The sequence below is a fragment of the Triticum dicoccoides genome, chromosome 5B (assembly GCF_002162155.2).
Source record: "Triticum dicoccoides isolate Atlit2015 ecotype Zavitan chromosome 5B, WEW_v2.0, whole genome shotgun sequence".
Classification (NCBI taxonomy): domain Eukaryota; kingdom Viridiplantae; phylum Streptophyta; class Magnoliopsida; order Poales; family Poaceae; genus Triticum; species Triticum dicoccoides.
The window spans coordinates 294,977,425-294,982,919 of NC_041389.1; positions in this window are offsets into that span (position 1 = coordinate 294,977,425).

Sequence of the window (5,495 nt, forward strand, 5' to 3'; positions counted from 1 at the left end):
TTGTGTTCACTGACAGAACTATTCTCTCCATCTTACAACTATAGAACTTATTGGAGACTTCATATCTCTCAATCCGGGCATTTGCTTGAAATATTAACTTCAACTCCTGGAACATCTCATATGCTCCATGACGTTCAAAACGTCGTTGAAGACCCGGTTCCAAGCCGTAAAGCATGGCACACTGAACTATCGGGTAGTCATCAGCTTTGCTCTGCCAGATGTTCACAACGTCCGGTGTTGCTCCTGCAGCGGGTCTTGCACCTAGCGGTGCTTCCAGGACATAATTCTTCTGTGCAGCAATGAGGATAATCCTCAGGTTACGGACCCAGTCCGTGTAATTGCTACCATCATCTTTCAACTTAGCTTTCTCAAGGAACGCATTAAAATTCAACGGAACAACAGGACGAGCCATCCATCTACAACAAACATAGACAAGCAAAATACTATCAGGTACTAAGTTCATGATAAATTTAAGTTCAATTAATCATATTACTTAAGAACTCCCACTTAGACAGACATCTCTCTAGTCATCTAAGTGATCACGTGATCCAAATCAACTAAACCATGTCCGATCATCACGTGAGATGGAGTAGTTTCAATGGTGAACATCACTATGTTGATCATATCTACTATATGATTCACGTTCGACCTTTCGGTCTCCGTGTTCCGAGGCCATATCTGTATATGCTAGGCTCGTCAAGTTTAACCTGAGTATTCCGCATGTGCAACTGTTTTGCACCCGTTGTATTTGAACGTAGAGCCTATCACACCCGATCATCACGTGGTGTCTCAGCACGAAGAACTTTCGCAACGGTGCATACTCAGGGAGAACACTTCTTGATAATTAAGTGAGAGATCATCTTAAAATGCTACCGTCAATCAAAGCAAGATAAGATGCATAAAGGATAAACATCACATGCAATCAATATAAGTGATATGATATGGCCATCATCATCTTGTGCTTGTGATCTCCATCTTCGAGGCACCATCGTTATCACCATCTTCACTGGCGCGACACCTTGATCTCCATCGTAACATCGTTGTCATTTGCGCCATCTATTGCTTCTACGACTATCGCTACCGCTTAGTGATAAAGTAAAGCAATTACAGGGTGTTTGCATTTCATACAATAAAACGACAACCATATGGCTCCTGCCAGTTGCCGATAACTTCGGTTACAAAACATGATCATCTCATACAATAAAATATAGCATCACATCTTGACCATATCACATCACAACATGCCCTGCAAAAACAAGTTAGACATCCTCTACTTTGTTGTTGCTAATTTTACGTGGCGGCTACGGGCTTAGCAAGAACCGTTCTTACCTACGCATCAAAACCAAAACGATAGTTCGTCAAGTTAGTGCCGTTTAACCTTCGCAAGGACTGGGCGTAGCCACACTCGATTCAACTAAAGTGAGAGAGACAGACACCCGCCAGTCACCTTTAAGCACGAGTGCTCGTAACGGTGAAACCAGTCTCGCGTAAGTGTAGGCGTAATGACGGTCCGGGCCGCTTCATCTCACAATACCGCTGAACCAAAGTATGACATGCTGGTAAGCAGTATGACTTGTATCGCCCACAACTCACTTGTGTTCTACTTGTGCATATGACATCTACACATAAAACCGGGCTCTGATACCACTGTTGGGGAACGTAGTAATTTCAAAAAAATTCCTACGCACACGCAAGGATCATGGTGATGCATAGCAACGAGAGGGGAGAGTGTTGTCCACGTACCCTCGTAGACCGTAAGTGGAAGCGTTAGAACAACACGGTTAATGTAGTCGTACGTCTTCACGATCCAACCGATCCAAGTACCAAACGTACGGCACCTCCGAGTTCAGCACACGTTCAGCTCGATGACGATCCCCAGACTCCGATCCAGCAAGGTGTCGGGGATGAGTTCCGTCAGCACGACGGCATGGTGACGATGATGATGTTCTACCGACGCAGGGCTTCGCCTAAGCACCGCAACGATATGACCGAGGTGGAATATGGTGGAGGGGGGCACCGCACACGGCTAAGGAATGATCACGAAGATCAACTTGTGTGTCTAGAGGTGCCCCCTTGCCCCCGTATATAAAGGAGAAAGGGGGGAGACCGGCCGGCCCTTGGGGCGCGCCAAGGAGGGGGGAGTCCTCCTCCTAGTAGGAGTAGGACTCCCCTTTCGTAGTCCAACTAGGAAGAGAGAAGGGGGAAGGAAAGAGAGGGAGAGGGAGAGGGAAAGAGGGGCCGCGCCCCCCTCCCCTAGTCCAATTCGGACTCCTGGGCTGCTTCCCTCTCTCTCCCCTCAGGCCCACTAAGGCCCAATACTTCCCCGGGGGGGTTCCGGTAACCCCTCCGGCACTCCGGTTTTCTCCGAGAACACCCGGAACACTTCCGGTATCCGAATATAGTCATCCAATATATCAATCTTTATGTCTCGACCATTTCGAGACTCCTCGTCATGTCCGTGATCACATCCGGGGACTCCGAACAACCTTCGGTACATCAAAACTCATAAACTCATAATATAACTGTCATCGTAATGTTAAGCGTGCGGACCCTACGGGTTCGAGAACTATGTAGACATGACCTAGAACTGTTTCCGGTCAATAACCAATAGCGGAACCTGGATGCTCATATTGGCTCCTACATATTCTACGAAGATCTTTATCGGTCAAACCGCATAACAACATACGTTGTTCCCTTTGTCATCAGTATGTTACTTGCCCGAGATTCGATCGTCGGTATCCAATACCTAGTTCAATCTCGTTACCGGCAATTCTCTTTACTCGTTACATAATGCATCATTCCGTAACCAACTCATTGGCCACATTGCTTGCAAGGCTTATAGTGATCTGCATTACCAAGAGAGCCTAGAGATACCTCTCCAACAATCGGAGTGACAAAACCTAATCTCGAAATACGCCAACTCAACATGTACCATTGGAGACACCTGTAGAGCTCCTTTATAATCACCCAGTTACGTTGTGACGTTTGGTAGCACACAAAGTGTTCCTTCAGTAAACGGGAGTTGCATAATCTCATAGTTGTAGGAACTTTGTATAAGTCATGAAGAAAGCAATAGCAACATATTAAACGATCAAGTGCTAGGCTAACGGAATGGGTCAAGTCAATCACATCATTCTCCTAATGATATGATCCCGTTAATCAAATGACAACACATGTCTATGGTTAGGAAACATAACCATCTTTGATTAATGATCTAGTCAAGTAGAGGCATACTAGTGACATTATGTTTGTCTATGTATTCACACATGTATCATGTTTCCGGTTAATACAATTCTAGCATGAATAATAAACATTTATCATGATATGAGGAAATAAATAATAACTTTATTATTGCCTCTAGGGCATATTTACTTCAGGTTGATGTAGTTGTACGTCTTCACGATCGACCGATCCTAGTACCGAACGTACGGCACCTCCGCGATCTGCACACGTTCAGCTCGGTGACGTCCCACGAACTCACGATCTAGTAGAGCTTCGAGGGAGAGTTCCGTCAGCATGACGGCGTGATGACGGTTTTGATGAAGCTACCGTCGCAGGGCTTCGCCTAAGCGCCGCTATGATGTGCCCGAGGTGGATTATGGTGGAGGGGGGCCCCGCACACAGCTAAAGATCAATGATCAACTTGTGTCTTGGGGTGCCCCCTGCCCCCGTATATAAAGGAGCAAGGGGGGAGGCGGCTGGCCTAGGAGGAGGGCGCGCCAAGGGGGGAGTCCTACTCCCACCGGGAGTAGGACTCCCCTTTCCTAGTAGGAGTAGGAGAAGGGGGAAGGGAATGAGAGGAGAAGGAAGGAGGGGGCGCCGCCCCTCCCCCTAGTCCAATTCGGACTAGGCTGGGGGAGGGGGGGCGGCCCAGCCCTAGCAAGCCCCTCTCTCTCCCCTAAAGAACATTAAGGCCCATATACTCCCAGGGGGTTCCAGTAACCTCCCGGTACTCCGGTATTTATCTGGTGACCCTCGGAACCCTTCAGGTGCCCGAATATAACCTTATTGTTGGAAATGTGCCCTAGAGGCAATAATAAAATGGTTATTATTATATTTCCCTGTTCATGATAATTGTCTATTGTTCATGCTATAATTGTATTGATCAGAAACCGTAATACATGTGTGAATACATAGACCACAACAAGTCCCTAGTGAGCCTCTAGTTGACTAGCTCATTGATCAACAGATGGTCATGGTTTCCTGACCATGGACATTGGATGTCATTGATAACGGGATCACATCATTGGGAGAATGATGTGATGGACAAGACCCAATCCTAAGCATAGCACAAGATCGTGTAGTTTGTTTGCTAGAGCTTTTCTAGTGTCAAGTATCATTTCCTTAGACCATGAGATTCTGTAACTCCCGGATACCGTAGGAGTGCTTTGGCTATACCAAACGTCACAACGTAACTGGGTGACTATAAAAGTGCACTACAGGTATCTCCGAAAGTGTCTGTTGGGTTGGCACGAATCGAGACTGGGATTTGTCACTCCGTATGACGGAGAGGTATCTCTGGGCCCACTCGGTAATGCATCATCATAATGAGCTCAATGTGACTAAGTAGTTAGTCATGGGATCATGCATTACGGAATGAGTAAAGTGACTTGCCGGTAACGAGATTGAATGAGGTATTGGGATACCGACGATCGAATCTCGGGCAAGTAACGTACCGATTGACAAATGGAATTGTATACGGGATTACTTGAATCCTCGACATCGTGGTTCATCTGATGAGATCATCGTGGAACATGTGGGATCCAACATGGGTATCCAGATCCGCCGTTGGTTATTGGCCGGAGAGCTGTCTCGGTCATGTCTGCATGATTCCCGAACCCGCAGGGTCTACACACTTAAGGTTCGATGACGCTAGGGTTATTAGGAAGATTTGTGTGTGATTACCGAATGTTGTTCGGAGTCCCAGGTGAGATCCTGGACGTCACGAGGAGTTCCGGAATGGTCCGGAGGTGAATTTATATATAGGAAGTTGTCATACGGTCACCGGAAATATTCGGGGGCATACCGGTATTGTACCGGGGCCACCGGAGGGGTTCCGGGGGTCCACCGGGAGGGGCCACCTGTCCCGGAGGGCCTCATGGGCTGTAGAGGGAAGGTAACCAGCCCCTTGGAAGGCTGGGCGCCACCCCCCGAGGGCCCATGCGCCTAGGATTGGGGGGAACCCTAAGGGGGGGAGCCTCCCTTGCTTGGGGGGGCAAGCCCCCTCCCCCCTTGGCCGCCGCCCCCCTCTAGATCCCATCTAGAGGGGCTGTCCCCCCTTCCCCCTTCTCCTATAAATAGAGGGGCGAGGGGAGGGCTGCAGCACCACATCCAAGGCGCAGCCCCTCCCCTCCCCAACACCTCTCCTCCTCCGCAAGAGCTTGGCGAAGCCCTGCCGGAGAACTACCACTCAATCACGACCACGCCGTCGTGCTGCTGCTGGAGCCCTCTTCCCTAACCTCTCCCTCCTCTTTGCTGGATCAAGGCGCAGGAGA